At 33.6% G+C, this 17439-nt stretch overlaps 2 protein-coding genes across 4 annotated transcripts in view; one reads left to right on the top strand and one right to left on the bottom strand.

Annotated features, from left to right (window-relative positions):
• LOC111062511 (protein yellow) overlaps window positions 1-17439 on the top strand; it is a 76921-nt gene that overhangs the window by 24528 nt on the left and 34954 nt on the right. The window lies entirely within an intron of this gene.
• LOC111062260 (major royal jelly protein 3) overlaps window positions 1-17439 on the bottom strand; it is an 80462-nt gene that overhangs the window by 58811 nt on the left and 4212 nt on the right. Inside the window, exon 1 of one of the 2 annotated variants that reach the window (XM_039434019.1) lies at window positions 4250-4567. The exons of the other annotated variant lie outside the window; for it this stretch is intronic. The gene's annotated coding sequence lies outside the window, so the exon portion shown is untranslated. Of the gene's footprint in view, window positions 1-4249; window positions 4568-17439 lie in introns of those variants that run through there. 2 annotated transcript variants of the gene reach the window in all.

The following is a 17439-nucleotide window of genomic DNA, read 5'->3' as shown; positions in this document are numbered from 1 at the left end:
AAATCAAATTCAACTCTTAATGAATAAAATTTAAAACTGTTAAAATTATATATTATTCATGTGGAATTGCCACTAATGAAAAGCTTCTTGAATTCTTGAATCTACATTTATCCTCCAGTTTTTAACATTTATACGTTCGATAAATCAAATTCAACTCTTTGTGAAATGAAATGAGAAATATATATTATTCTCGTAGAATTCCCACTAATGAAAAGCTTCTATCTTATCAAATATACCTATCAATTTAAGGAAAAAAGGAATCAGTAGCTATAGTGAAAAACTACTAGTCTATCCAACAAAACAATTTCGTTCCCGCTGTTCCCACTGTTGTATAAATTTAATAAGGTTCTGATAAATTCAAAGAAGAATTGAACCAGCCACTGTACAACAACTTAAATATCATACGTATACGTTTAACGTTCATCGTATCGTATCGTAAACGTATACGTTTTGACATTTTGGAGATTCATCAGCTTGATTTTATTAGGGAAGTATGGAAGTGAAGAAAATGAATAGGGAAATACAGTAGCATATTTTTATTGGTCATTCACCTATAAAACGTTTTTTCTCTCAATTCATTGAACTTGTCAGACGATATGTGTGTAAACAAGGATGTCAGTGCAGTGAAGGTCATCAGGTGGATGACTCATGACCTTGATCGTCTCGACTGTTATGATGATGATACAAGTGCATCTCAACTCTCAACGCCCTTGGTGTGCTACCTCACACTTGAAATAACGCCACAAAAACGACTCAAACCGGTGTACTATATCGTACCTAACGGTAATATTAGTATATTTCTCTTGTTACAATGTCAAGGCTTTCGACTCATCCAAACATCTTTCTTATGGAAAGCAAGTTTCATTGACAGCGCTCCTATTCCCCTGAATATTTCTATAGCCTACCATTTCCTTTCGATTTCTTTACTCTCACCCATCATCTCTTCCGTAGAACGTACGCCTGTTTGGGATAACTCCTATTTACTAATTTAAAACAAAATAAGATAATGCACTGGATTGATTTAAATATTTGAAAAATAGAATAAAAGTGGAGAATTATGTAGAAGTGAATAAAGAATATGAAAGTGAAGCAGGAATTTTGATGGACTAAAACGATGAAATATTTTTATGGGATATTTCAACATGGAGAATATTAAAGGGGACCAAGAGCGCAATGAACACTGAAACTAATATTTCAACAATTTGATGAGAGTTGGGAGTTCTCGTGAAATTGCTGATCATAACTGTTGGAAAATATAATAATAATTCAGCTTGAAAACCACAATTCCTGTTGTAATTCATGATCATAATAATACAAATAAACCTGGTTCGACGTTGAACCATTGCAATACCAATGCTGAATCACTCGAATACATAAACATATTCACATATATTTAATGATTGATTGCTCTGATTACCATAGTCTCAGTTACCAATTCCATTATACTGTATTGAATTTACTCTCTCACACTGTCACACAATTGCTGAATTGATTGACATTCTATTTACAGTAGCGGATATAACCTAGGCCTTCATCAAGCAAGGTCTCAACAGCCTTGACAGATTAATCAATAGCGAGTGCAAATACTTTTCTGCAATTTCAATTAGTTTTTTCAAATCGTTCACTTGCCAAGAACAATAAGCTTGCGAGCAAGTATACCTGAAACCAGTTATTCCGTTAGAAATTGAAACATGTTCTTCTACTTTTTCTCTCTTTCCACAAGGCACGAGCTAGTAGAAAAAAGGCATTGCGAGAAAGTTTAAAAAAAGTTGGTGGAGACAAAAACTATCAATTTCTAAACTCTGATTTGCATTTAAACTTCCAATAAACATATAAAAACCCAATTAAAATAAAATAAAGAACATGATTAGGTTACCAGAAGGACAGATCATCAGTTCATTTCAGGAAATTATCTTGGTTATTTTATCAAATCAACATCTACATGTATATAGCAGAAAATTGAACCCTGGATCTAGAAATTTGAAATAAACATAAAATACCGGTACTAATTCCAATGAAATAAAGGGAATATCTAAAAAATATTGAAGTACCAGTTGAATGGAAATTTTCTTGCTTTGATTATATCAGAGACAAGAAATATTGTCCTTATGCTCCTTTATCTCCATAACAAAATTCCTAAAACTTGAATCATATACAATGTTGAACTAATAGGCACTGATATTAGAAATTAATCATTAATCACTTATAATACCCACTATATAATAATCACTATATTCACAACGTCACCTTTTTTCCAAACATATTTCAAGTCCACTGGAACTAGATTGTCCGATGATGATATAATAATGTTCTCAACAGGACACCGTTATTAATAAAATAACCGTATTTGACTACAACAACTACCCTCCCTCTACTTGATTTTGAAATTATTGACTCTACCATGAGACTTCAACTTTCACGAAGAGGAGCCAGTCAATCATATTAATTCTCAACTCTTTCTCGCATATAATAATCTCTCACAAAATAAAATGGGAATGACTTAATTTTAGTTCATGTGAAATTTCAGCTTGAAGCCTAGTTATAAGAGGAGCCAGTCAGTCTCTCATATCGATTCCCACATTCTTTTCTCATGTATCATCTATCACATTATCTTTGAAAAAAATTTAAAATGACTTAATTCTAGTTCATTCTAGATTTGTACTCAGAGCCTAGTTATAAGATTGCTAGCACTTTCCCGTCAGTTACTATCCAGAAGTGACTGGCTAATCCATAATAATTATTGTTGTCCAATATTCTCACATGTTACATAAACCCCTGTACATGAATCTGATGTGTTTGTAATTTTTCCAATTATATTATCGATGTGCTAAATACCAGTGAACAACAATAATTTACGCACGATTCCATTCTAACTTGTAGGACTAATCACTCGTCTTATCCAATCGCTGATGCTGAGTAGAGTGTTTGAACAAGATAAATGATTCAGTTCAGAAGAACATACTTTGATTGGTCTACTATTGATCTGTGATTACCTATTTAAATGTGATAATGTGTTTGCCAATTCCCTAATCAGACTGCGAAACGTTTTCACTCTGTATAATCAACAGGAGAATCGTCATGCACGAGCAGTGATCATGTACACACCCTCACAATTCTACACTGTGTATGACTACACACACGTGAACATGAATGTATTTACATTGTACTGTCTAATCGCAGTCAAACCTGAACATCATGCACGCAAGCACACAAATACCGGTACAACTAAGCAATAGCTAGTATCTAGTATAACTTGGTATAGTATCTAGTAAAAGCACTTTCTGATTTTTACAATTATTCCCGAACACATTCGAATAATTGAATCAGTTATCCACCTCTATTTCCTGGTTACTATGTGTTGAAATGTTGATAATTTTTATATTATGTAACGATTTCTCAATCTCAAAGTTAGTGTTACTAATAGGATTCAACGATCAATTAGATTGGGCAGACATTTACAGAAGTGAACCCGTTAAATGGTAAGCGAATTTTTAATCAAATCAAAAGTAGAGGCAAGAAAACAACAGGTTCACTTTGTAGAATCAGCTCAATTTTGACTTGGTAACAAATTATTCTCAATCGTATGTATTATTAAACAAATTTGAGAATAGACTAAGCACTCAAAAATTCTTGCAAAATTTGTGGAACTTCCATCACAAGAAATGATTAGTTATTATCATATCAATAAGAAATGACAGATTAAAAAATGAAATGGAGACTAGTGAGTTGATGCAGGCATGAAAAAAATCAACAAACATTATTGATAATAAACAAGTAGAGAAAACAATAATGTTGACTGGAAAAGGTAAAGTGTGATGTCCAGTGAAAGGTCAAGTAATTTTCAAGACAATCAGTAACATGTTTCAATATATTGAAATTCATGAGCTTCACATAAATGTCAAGAAAAAAGTGTCACAATGAATCAATCGATTGTCAATTTTAATTTATTAGCTTGTAATTGCCAAGCGGTCAGGCTTGTTGAAAACCGGTCAAGATTTCCAGTATTTTGAATATAATGGTTGGAGTAAAGGTTGTAGACTAATCAAGGATGATGAATTGAAATAGCCTACTGACAGGTCACCAACCAGAATTCTTGTTCTTCTTCAGGCTTTGATAGTATAGGTATTGCAGAAATTCCCTTCAGCAGCACCACAAAGAGAAGAACAAAGTGTTCCTTCTTTTTTCTGTGGTAGCTATTAATTCCAATTACAGAAAACAAGCAGACAGTACATTATTACTGAAAACTTACCTTACAAGCTGTCATTATAGTATAAATTGTCCTGATGAGAGAAAACTGAACATTTGAGTAGAAATCATAAAACGTAGAGCCAATTAAATAGACACAGTTCCAATAGTACACAGACACAATTTTTTTTCTTTAGACTATTGTGGGACAACTAAAAAACAATTTTGAATGAGAGCTCTCTATCGAAAAATCTTCCGGATTAGGATCTTGTCTAAGAAGCCACACCCTAGAAAATTTGTGAACCTGATTATATCCACTTCAAACCTTTGTTATACTACGTAGCAATCAGAGTGTAAATACAATTAATTTCATATTATAATATGAATTCATTCCCTATAATTGGCAACTACTGAAACCCCCTCCTAAAAATACTAAAAATGTTGGACAGTAAATTGAATAAAGTTCTTGTTTTAGTTTTATCACCACCACTATTAACGTATGAGAAGTATCAGCCTGAACTTATCAACAAAGAACCATTGAATTTAATGGTTGTAGGCATACTAATGCACTAATAATAGAACACAATTGATTAGTGTACTATGTATAATCAGTGCGGGTGTGACCCGTAATTTAACTACAATACTTACCGCACAAATTAAATTGTCCAAGGTTGGCATAATGATAAGTTGCAACCGCAAAAAAGTAGTTTCTAGCGTCATGTGCAGTACATAGAATTGCAGAGCATGAACCTCTTTTTCACACCGTACAGACTCGTGAAAAAAACTCGTTTGATAGTAACCCAATTACAATGTAGCGCCATACGATTGCTGTTATCGGCTACTCTATCTTTCCACGTCAAAGCCGGCGGCATAGTTGAGACGCAATCAGAGATAAATCACATAAATACAAGAAAATATTGACCACTATGAGACAGGTGAATGATAGGGACAAGGGGACAAGTACATATGTTACATGCATGTTCAAAGATCTTGAGAATTTATGTGGTGTTGCTTCAACTTTGATCTATTGCTCTTGCAATGATTTCAACTTATCTTTTTCGACAGATATGAGTTATTAATTTTAAAAAATGGTCTAGTCTACACTGAAATATATGTTGTCTTGTCACTTAGGTTGCTGTGTAGATTAGTAAGTAATAAAAGTACTGTAGTTGTAGTTGATAATAGTAGGCCCAATCAAGAAACTATTTCCATCTATTAATTTCTCTTTGGCTTTATCTTTCCTGTTTCTTTCTTTCATTCTCCTTTTTCCACTTTTCTTCTTCTTGAATCCTTTGTACTTTATATCTCCCTATATTCCAACTACTCCTTTCTTCCTTTTCGTTCTCTCATCATCATCATTATCTTCACCTCATCTGTTCGTCTCCAATCTTCTGCTTTTCATTTTACCTTTCTTCTATCACATCCATCTTCTTCTCTTTCTTACCTATTCTTCTCAACCTTACCTTCTTCTCTTACAGCTTTCCACATTTTCTTTCTTATCCATTTATCACATTAAAGTTTAAGCAAAACATACCGCAATTTTTACGGGAAAATACTTATCTAATCTCATGAAAGAATCTTCATGAAGGAAATTGATCTCAGCTTAGAAATAGTGTTAATAGGCTCTACGCGTTCAATTATGAAACATAATTTTGCTCATTAACTTCCCTCTACAATCCTGCACCCAACATTGCAATCTTGAAAATGTGTATAGGAGTATTCTTGCTTTTGACTTTCCAAACGTTTGCTTTCTTTTCTTACTTCTGTGCGTCAACTCATCTATTCAGTTTATAATTCGATTAGACAAACATTACACATAATATGTGAATTTTCAATTTTCACCATCTACACAATGACCTTTATTTTGAGATTCATGACTTCAGAAAGAAGCTGCAACCTACTAGAAAAGCATACATTTCCTCTGGCTGGAATCCATGCAAATGAGCTAATACTTTATTGAAATCTTTTGTTGGGAAACTGATACTGTACTTTTTGAACACAACAAACCATGAAGAAAATGCTGAAAGCATTTCCAAACAAAATCACATACTAGACCCGATTTCTTCCTCTCACATACGAGTTCCCACACACACACATGTCAGCTGTCAATTCATTTAGGCGATGGATTCGACCAACAATGATATGCAACATTGATAATACGGATGAAGAATTGATCATTGTTGCCTGTCAATAGGCCTTATTCAGTCATTGTTGATGGCCTGCTTTGTGTGTATACAAGGTGAGAAATGCGTGTAACTGATTCACATTCAACAAATAACTAGTGATAAAAGTGGAACTAGTCAAATGGAACCACTATTATTTAGGCCTGCTATTCAATGTGATCAATATGGTTGAGTTTGGAACATCGATACACGTTCTAGATCAATGGGATGTTATCAATCCAGAAAACTTTCTGTTACAGTACTTGACTGGTAATAAGATGGGAATTGTTGGTCAACCATCTATTTCATTGTCGCCTAGACAATACGATAATATTGTTTATTGATGTGTGGAATTCTGTATATAGCATGAAATTCCATACTTTAGTACTAACGTACATTAATGTATGATATACTCCATATGCATGATATTAAATTTTATTTATTAAATTATGTAGCCTATTTATTAAGCTATTGTATACAATAACCATTAAAGCTTTCTCTGTCCTTGTATGACAACAGATATCCTATTCTTCATTATTCTGTGGATAAATTACTTCCCTGGACAAATACATTTCGCAATATTATTCTAAAAGAACATTCATTTGTTTTAAATTCTCATCAATCGTTCATTCCAATGTTAATAAATATATCAATACAACAGATATTGTTGTATTGCTTATTTATTTGTAACTATAAAAGCTGTTTTCAATGTGCAATATGTTACAGAAATTGTGTTATGATGCATATTTAATATGATAAAAATTATTCTATTCCGATGCTAACATATTCAAGCTCGTTGAGTTACTAGTTGATTATCAATAAATTCTACCAGAAACTGCTTTTAAGTCTGTCCAGCAGATTTCAGTAGCTGATGTGTTGAGATCACTCACTTCTCCACAGCCAATATAAGCCTACAAGCTCCTCCCACTCGCTTCTGATTCGTCAACGATTCACAATAGGTTTAACTCTGAATCTTGTCAGTAGATGGCAGTAGGTATTGGAGAGTATGAATCACATCCTATACTCTCTGGTCGGGCTATGTTCATAGGCTACTTGTATTTTTCTAGGCCACTTGTTTCTGATTGGTCGACAATTATTCAAGTGAGTAATTTAGTGTAGGAACAAATCTGTTTTCACATTCAGTCAGCAAATAGCAACATCTGTTGGGTCATAATATACTTGTAAACTCATATTTATACTTATTCTTGTACGTCAATGAATTAAATATTGTATCTTACGGATAGAATAATCAATTGAATCCAAAATTCTACATGTCGGTATGTTTCCTGAATGAAAATGTTTTGTTTATTTTGTCTTGTCACCTCAATATTCTTCTCATTCACTTCTTGCTATCACACATCAATTATTATTGACTTTTCGAGTCTCACTTTCTCGATTTTCCACCTTTTCCCAACTTTTCTACAAGCTAAATGCTTTATTTTATAAGCATTCTTTTCTATTCTCGTATCTTGTACAAAATGCATTGAATTCAAACAGTCATTTCACATGGTTCCCCACACTTATTAAAACTTATCTATTAATGATTTCCAAATAAAACTCCATCAACTCTTAATGAGTAGAACCAATTCAGTGCATGTTATTAACAGCAGCCGGATTACTATAATTAGTTGGAACATGGTTGAAACAACAAGGCGCACAATAGAAAGTGAATATTATAACGGGTGGGTCTGATATAATATTACCGCACTCAGACAGAGGCCATTGCTATATTAATGCTGGTATAGGTATATCTTATGTTATAATATGGCGACCTTGTTCCATTATGTGATACAAGAACCACTTTTCTCGTTGTTGTCTTGAGTCTTGACACTCGACCTCAGCTTCAAGCCCTGAACTTCTAACACACACGTGGAATCAACTTATTTTCTTTCCTTGCTTATTTTCCTTTCCTTATTTGTATAAAACGTGCTAATCGAAAGTGACGAAATATTATAGATGCAGTTAAAAGCTTAGGCTTCTAATGGATGTTTGTAATGAATTGACGTGTGTCGACTTTGAAACTTAATAAACCGGTAAGCTTTATTATGTATTCAACAGTATTTTTGTTGAGAGCAATTGATTGATTGTTAATCCATCAACAGGTACAGTAATGTAGATAGAATAATCTTTCCTGTGGAAACCTGTTGTCGGAGAGGATATTGAAAGTGAAACGATTGGTTTCCAATATTTGACAAGAGCCTGATATTGTTTGAGAGGAAGTAAAACATGGCATGAAGCTATAATTTCAGATTAGGATTTGATCAATGAAATCAAAGTTTAATCTGGGTGATCAGGTTTTGATCAGGAAGACCAGGCTTTGATATTTTTGCAATCAATTTGCATCAATTTCCTTTGTTCAATTATCTGAAAACAGAACTTGACAATGTTGACTTCTTTCAGCATATTCATAGTCAATAGATGAGAGAATACTTTCCTGGTGAGTGAGTACAGCTACTCAAATACATGGAGAGAGAGAGGTGAAGCAAAATCTCACTACAAGCAGGTGACAGTCTATCGTGGATAATAGTTTGTCGTGAAGACGTAAAATGTAATTCACTTTTATGTTAAGAATCAACAGGAATTTTGATGAGTCAGATTCTGAGAAGAGAAATATTATTTTTAATCAAATGAACCAAGTAATCAGAGTGATTGAATACGGGTTTTCTAATTCTTGTGAAAGAACTACAAACCGCACTGTTCTCCCAAATATGCAGTAATGAAGTTACCTAAATATTAAATTGATTGATAAACGCCTTTAACATTAGGCGTCAGATTCTGAAAAGAGAAATATTATTTTTAATCAAATGGATCAAGTAATCAGAGTGATTGAATACGGGTTTTCTCATTCTTGTGAAAGAACTACCAACCGCACTGTTCTCCCAAATATGCAGTAATGAAGTTATCTAAATATTAGATTGATTGATAAACGCCTTTAATATTAGGCGTCAGATTCTGGAAAGAGAAATATTATTCTTAACCAAATGGACCAAGTAATCAGAGTGATTGAATACGGGTTTTCTCATTCTTGTGAAAGAACTACCAACCGCACTGTTCTCCCAAATATGCAGTAATGAAGTTATCTAAATATTAGATTGATTGATGAACGCCTTTAATATTAGGCGTCAGATTCTGGAAAGAGAAATATTATTCTTAACCAAATGGACCAAGTAATCAGAGTGATTGAATACGGGTTTTCTCATTCTTGTGAAAGAACTACCAACCGCACTGTTCTCCCAAATATGCAGTAATGAAGTTATCTAAATATTAGATTGATTTGAAGCTTACTTTATAAATCAACATTATAAAAAGAGATGTGGGCGAAATTGAGGCAACAAGAGCCCTCTTCCACTTAACCCACGATTATTAGTTACAATACATAACGAAAATAATATAATTCACATTTGAAAATTTAATGATGAATAACATTTCCAATGAAACAACCTATAAGCATAGAGGATATAAGTACTAATATTCATGCATGAAACTCTGCACCGAAGCTATTCATCTATATCTCACCCAACCAGCGAAATTAAGGAAATTAAGTCATTTCAAACACTGCTGACCTTTTTTGGGAACCCACCCAAGATTTGATTTTGAGCCTGATTTCGTGATTTTGAGCACCCCCCTCCAAAGAATTCCGAGGACGCAGTCTGTGTTCATACCCCCCTTTCCCTGAAAGCACCACTGTATATATCAAAGCTATTCTTATGGATTCCACTCATCATCAATGTTCGTGAAACTTCAAAACATCCATTCATTCAAATGGAGAGAAATACTGCTAACAAATTCTCCATTTCACAACAGAAGGGACATATGCCGTCATTATTGGTCAACTTCGATCTATTTTCCGCACTAGCGGATGACGCAATGAAGCGAAAAAATCGAAATACTCGACAATATAGTGATTAAAAACAATTTGAATTCAAATGTTTCCCGCAAAGGTGGGGGAATGTGACACTCTGGTAACATACGATCTAGTCAAGATCTGTGTTTCCTGTAGAATGGATTTCTAGCGAGATGCTAAAGTACTGGATAGTGTACAAGTTAGTATGGTCGTGCTGCGTAGTGCTAGCTAGAAATTACCAGTGACCAGTGACCAACAAGAATCCTACTTTTAACGCTCCAAGTAACAGAACTAACAAGTCCGCATTCACTTCTCGTGGGCCTATAACTTCTGCTCTGTTCAAATGCACACCATATATTACTGTATATAGTTCATTGTGCTGTATCCAGCATTATATGCATAGATTTCATCGTGCCTAGATAATAGTTACGTAATCGCGAAAAGTGTCCCAGTAGAAGAGACGCCACCGGGTTAATGAACGACACAAATTAAATTTTAACCGGAAATTTATTTATGTAACGGGAGAACCCATCACGAACCTATGTCATTTGTGGTAGATTCATGGATGAAGGTTATGTAAAGTTTCGACCAGTAAACAATGAAGAACTGTGTGGAAGATCTTGCATCAACAGTGATGAGTGTGAGAAATAGGCTCTAATCACTTGAGAACGATTTGGAAATGAGTGGGCAACGTCTTAAGAAAATCAACGGTCAAGAAGAGATTGGAAGTAGGACGACGTGGTAAATAGATGAATGATATCATTGTAGAAATACTGACAAATTATCCCACATTAGCGTCTGTTGCTAAAATGTGTACAAATGTTGGTCTTATTAAGGTGAGGTCTATTTCGTATTTCATCAGTTTTCTTCCATTTCTGTAGTATTTAATATTTGAGAGAAATACATCTACAGTCAAATAATATTATCACAATTTGAATTCTATTCCATTCTCTTCTTATTTGAAAGTGTTCCACGATGTATATTCTACATTAGATAGCTCAATCATTTTATAATGTAGTTAATCTGTTATACACATACGGGATAGGAAATTCACGAATGACGCATCATCACGTCTGAACTACTGGACTAATTACTTGAAATTTGGTATATTGATTCTTAATTTACCGACGATGGTTAGGCTATAGGACTATTCTCTAAGATTTCAGTAGGTCAAGTTTTCAGTTTGTCAAAATTTTAATTAGACCATTGCGAAGCATGGATTACCTGCTAGTAATATATTCAAATTTCAATTTCATTTCATTTTCTTCTTATTTGAAAATTAATCAAGATGTATATTTAACATTGGATGTGCCAGTCATTTTATTATTATAATATGCTTGAATTATGGTATTATTTTTCTATATAATATCACAGAATACATCATTGTATTGAGCAATTTATACAGCATTGTATTATACAAGTTGTATATACAACTTGTATTACATGAATACAAGTTAAATTCTGTGGTAATATTAACTAGTGGTCCGCTTGAGTCGATCTTTTACATCCTCCTCTAGGAGGATGAGTTCACAACAGTTCATCTTTAATGACAGTCCTTGAACTTGAATATCATCTACTTCAAAGATAGAATCATTGTCTAACTGCACTGAGGTCTTCTCTTTGTCGAAGAATAGTTGAATCGTCATAGTTCACTTGATCACTATTCGTGTCACAAATGCATTTATTAAAACAATAATAATTGCCGGCAATATTTATTGGAGGCTTGTTCTACATTTTTCACAATTTCAAGGTCGTCTCTACAACTGGCACTTCTAGAAAAATGTGAACGATCTGAAAAAATGCGCCTTAATAGAAATTATGCCAATTCAGACACCAATGAATTAGCGTACTTTCCTCTAACCACAGCTTTCATTCGAAATGGTTGCTGTCAAATCTCAGTCGGCGGCAGAGCAGTAGTAATGTGGCTCAAGGTTGCTCAACAATGATTTTAATTCGACACGGGTAGTGGTCATCGATAGGTGATGGGAAACAAAGGGATTTTTTGTTTCAACTGATGTCCTAATCAATGATTCACGCCCCAAAACATAGTTTCAGTGGCCGAAAATCTCGAAATGAAATTAAAAACGGAGTAGAATTATTGGTTGATTTTTTTTAACATTTCCTCAATTAGAGTGAACGAAAATAGTTGCACATGAACTTTAGAAATAAGATTTTGTCAGCCTACAAGAACGGATTAGCTCATCGGAATGTTTGACCCAGATAGAAAGTAAAGCGTGTTAAAAATAATGACTGTATATTATTAAGGTTTTTAGCGTTGTTAATATTACAGATGACGTTCATTCATCAAATCACTGTCTATTTCTCTCACTGGAATAAATCTCTCAACATCAACATTTTCAGTTATAGTAGAGGTAGTAAGTGAGCTAGTAAGTTATCTTGGGATCTCTAAATACTTCTAGTTATAGTGTCATTCATCAAATGAATTAAATCACTGTCAATTTTTCTCATAGAAATAAATATCTAACACTTATTCTAGTTACATTACTTCTGGTGGAGTTAGTGAGTGATTGGTTTTGATGGACTAACTGAATGACTTGGGAAATCATATTCTAATGTGTTAGGAATTTTTCGTAGTATTATTGCTAATTCATATGACTTTGGAATTTCAAGTATAATAATTATTAGAACTTTATCATATGCTTTTACAAGCTAAGGTCCTCCCATAATTCAATAAGTTCTAGGTACCGTACTCTCATACGTCAATCAAATCATTTTGATTGAGTCAATTGAGATTTAAGAGAACTGTGAAAATAATTTTCACTTGGTCATAATATTGATGATAAATCCCTTGCAGGTTTTCTCCACCTACTTGAAAATGCCATTTTATGTTATTGGAGTACATGAATTTGTTATCTGGATTAAAAGCTGGAAAAATCAGCGTAACAATGAAGATCTTCTGCAAGTAATGACAGAGAAAGCATTATCAATAAAAAGTTATTTCTTGCTCCCCTAACCAAATGCGGTCATACGAATCAAGAGTCCAGTAGATACGGTCAAGGAATGCCAGGAGCTCATGAAATTTGTGCAACGGCTTTGAATGACGTCAAATGTCTTGAATTGCTACACATTTTTGGTGTCAGTTTCAAGACAGGTCCATTTATCATGTAAGAGGGAAAAATGACCATATTATATCCATGAACACCCAATAACTTGTTTGTTTTTTAAAGTCGGTCATTTCCACAAGGGGATAAAGTTTGATCACCTCATGAAGTAGTCATAGAGGACTCCATCATGGCAACGAGGAAAATTCCTCTTCAATATTGAAATCAGATACTCGTTTCATTATTAAGCAGTCTTGACTTGACCAGATGCTGTTTCCTACTGGATCAAAATGTGGCTCAATACTTGAGAGTAAATAAATCACCAAATTGAAACCAGATCAACAAGATAACATGAATAAAACTATTCAGATTCCAAATTCGACACTATGAGGTCATAGTGTTTGGCGCAATAGTGGGAGTTTTACGGCTTTCCTCAAAAACTCACGAGAAGTTGACAAACTCGCTCTGTTTGAGATTATATATATTTCTAGCTCATAACTAACTGTTCTGTACAGTGTATCAGTGAGAGTGAGACAGAGAATCTGACGAAAGCAAATCCTTGATCTGATCTGTTTTAATTCCATTCCGACGACTGAGTTCTAATAAATCTTTAATACTGGCATATATTTCTGCTCCTATCCAACAAGTTGTATGCAAAACAGTTCTACTACCGTTGGTATACTTCAATGGAGTGCCTGAAATCGAAGGTAAACATTTCCACTTAGAAACGTTTAAACAAATTACCTTTCAACATTTAAACTGACTCCATTATATTTTAATGAAGTAGATATACTGGTCCAGTTTCATGCACTGTGAGTAAGTTATTTGCCGGATTAGTGGAACAGTTACCTGTTTAAGAAATTTACTAAAGGCTGATCACATTCTTAATGTATCAAGTACACAAATTACATACAACTGGATTAGAACTGCAAGTGAATTGAAGCTGAAAATTCAATATGCAGAATAACTAGTTCAAATTTTTAACATGGATGAGCTCAGCAGCTTAATAGGTGCCGAATAAGTGAATGTACCAAGTGGTAAGCATGATCAAATCAAATAGAAGATGTTGGAATAGTAATAATTATTTAATCTTTATCGGTACTTGGCATGTATCACGATCGATAAGAACCAAACCCTTCATGCAACGAAAAAATAAATTGTTGTCATATGGATTACAACAATGAAAATCAATCAATTAGAAATGTTCAAGAGTCTCTTGGAGATTTAGTTGAAGAATTTGAATTTAGAATCTTTACTGAATTGTAATCTCTATTTTGATACCAGTGACCACATCAGTTATAACGATTCAAATTACATTATTTATTGTTCATATTGTGTATGACACATAGCTATCTTCTTGCGAGATAGATATTGTCTTATTATTTTACCCTTACTGGAATTATAAAATTATTTAGAGGGAGATTAATATGGATTATTTATATATATGTGGTATTGATTGATACACGTTTGTATAACATTCTGTGTACTACTATGGATCTCATAATGCAATACGAGTTCTACAACACCTTTCAATTGATCCTTCCAGCTTATCCGAAGCACATTGCTAAACTCCATAAATTGCAATGATTACACCTCCAATCCTCCATTTAGAACCAACTTACTTAACAGTTCCTAATGCAGTAAAATTTGAAAAACCAAGAATTCTCAAATTCCGACCAATCTATATCACAATCTTCTTTCTAAAATGGTCTGAAGCCTCTCATTTCCTGTAAGTCTATGACTTCACAGGATTGACAACCGTTCATAAATGGTAAGTCTTTCCTGTTTCCTAATAGTCTTTTTTCTTGACTCTATGACGTGTGATCATTTAGTGGGCTATCATGGGGAACTATTTTTTATGACTGTGAATGTTTGAAGAGTTTCACATGTAAACTAGCGATCGCTTAGTGGGTATATCACCTTTGCGTAACTGTAAAGGTAGCGTAACTATAAGTAGCATTTTGCAACTATGTCAATTTCCGGAGGTGGTAGTTTTGGTAGTATTTCTTGATTGCAAGAAATACCATATTGAATTATTAATTGAAACTACTGTCCTATTACATTAACTTATTCGTAGATGAGCTCTCTACATTATTATCGACTACATTAGCAGAATTATTGGAATGAAAGATATCACCTTGCTGACATCACAAATCAAACAATGAGAGAGCAGGAGTTCAGTCGACATAACTAAGGTCAAAGCAAGAACTCAACCATCCAATGAGAGTGTAGCTGATATGTTGTCATATCAACAGCAAATGAGTGTCAATTTTTGAAAGTCAATATTCATAGAATCTACCCAATCACAAGCTAACCAATGAGAAATTAGACGCTTCTTCATCAGTACGATATCAAATTGGAGTTATTTCAACGAATTTCCAACAAATCAATGGGAGTAACTAATGCGTTGCCATGACAACAGCCAATGAGAGTTGAATAATAACCAATGACAGTTCAATAAACAACAAGCTAACCGATAAAAGAGTAGCAATTTGTTTGACATGGCACAAACCAATGTGAGTTTGATAAGATGAATTCAAAATGTTCACAAGTAAACCAATGAAAGTGTAGAAATGGAATAGTTTAAAAAAATAGACCATAATAAATCATACAAATCGTCTGGATAATATGTTGATCCTCAATCTTTTCCAGGTATGATAAGGATTTATAACTGTGAACAAGTCATTAGATCGAGTACACTTTATTTGATTGGAAATACCTAATGTGTCTTCCAGTTTCTCTCAAAATGCGTCATAGTTTTGTTGACTGATCTCATTTCTTACAGGTTCAAAACCTATATTTTTCACTCTTGAGCATTGTAAGCTCATAGAAACTCCATTAATATTCATGACTATAATCTTAGTAAGTACCGGTACCTTATATCACAGAATACAATATTATAGCCCAGTCAATGAAGATCCAAAAAAGCAGTTTCGATCCGAAAATTAAATAAAAGCTGAATTTCTCATCCTCGATAGAGCCCTCCCAGAGAGTCATTCTCCCAAAAGTCTCAAGAAATCCCCTTGGAGCTTTCCGCCCCAGCCCCCTAAAACATGAAAAATGCAGGTAAACACGGGAAATCAATTGTCTCTGTAACCATTGGTCGAAAACAGTTCTTTTATATGCCATTCGATTCGTTACATTATGGACTACAATATTAGTTATATTCATTTTTCCAATAAAATCAACAGTTTTCTTGATAAAATAATATATATGTAAAAATTTAGGGGGTTTGTGATTTGATTTTTTTGTTTTCTTCGATTAACTTCGAAACAATCAGTTTTAAAGGAAAATAAGCCAAATAGTTAATGTAGCCACTGTCATTGCAAATCCATTGATGTATACTGTTATATATTTATGATTTGATTTGACGCTGTGGAAGGGGAAACAGTCGACGCGGAACGGCGCGGCTGACTCTCTTAGCCATAGTAAACAGCAAACTGGAAATCAATTATCTCTGTAACCATTAATCGGAAAAAAGATTTATCATATGTCGTTCGTTTCGTTACATTATGGACTAAAATATTAGTCGTATTCATTTCCTCAATAAATCAAACAGTTTCCTTGATAAAATAATATATATGTAAAAATGTAGGGGTTTATCGATTTGATTTTTGTTTTCTCCGATTAACTTCGAAGCAAATAATCTAGAGAAAATTAGACTGATAATTAATGTAGCCACATCCATTGCGAATTCATTGTTGTATATTGTTATTTATTTGCGATTCGATTTGACGCTGTGGAAGGGGAAACAGTCGACGCGGTACGGCGTGGCTGACTCTCTTCACCATAGTAAACAGTAAAATACAGTAGTAGGCCTACAACTGCTTTCTAAGTTGCATCTTATTCACACTATGGCGCTCGAAACAATCAATTTTGTCTATTGTTTTGACATGCGATGAAACTAATTTTTCACATTTCAATTCTCTAAATTCTCTAAAATCATTTTGTTGTTATATATGTGCTAAATCATGCATTCTATGACAGACAAAGATATTGTTTGCAACCGATAAAATATTCATACTATTACATAATAAAATACATATTTAAAATATGTGTGTATGATCATAATTCTATGCTAAAATTTATCATAAGTTATGAATGTCAAAAACTGAGATAAATCATAGATTACAATAGTGTTAACAGTGGCAATTTCCTGAAAAATCATAGCGTGCAGTGTTTGCTG

The sequence above is a fragment of the Nilaparvata lugens genome, chromosome 8, assembly GCF_014356525.2.
Source record: "Nilaparvata lugens isolate BPH chromosome 8, ASM1435652v1, whole genome shotgun sequence".
Classification (NCBI taxonomy): domain Eukaryota; kingdom Metazoa; phylum Arthropoda; class Insecta; order Hemiptera; family Delphacidae; genus Nilaparvata; species Nilaparvata lugens.
Note: the sequence above shows the minus strand (reverse complement) of the source record. Positions and strands in the feature narration are given on the sequence as shown.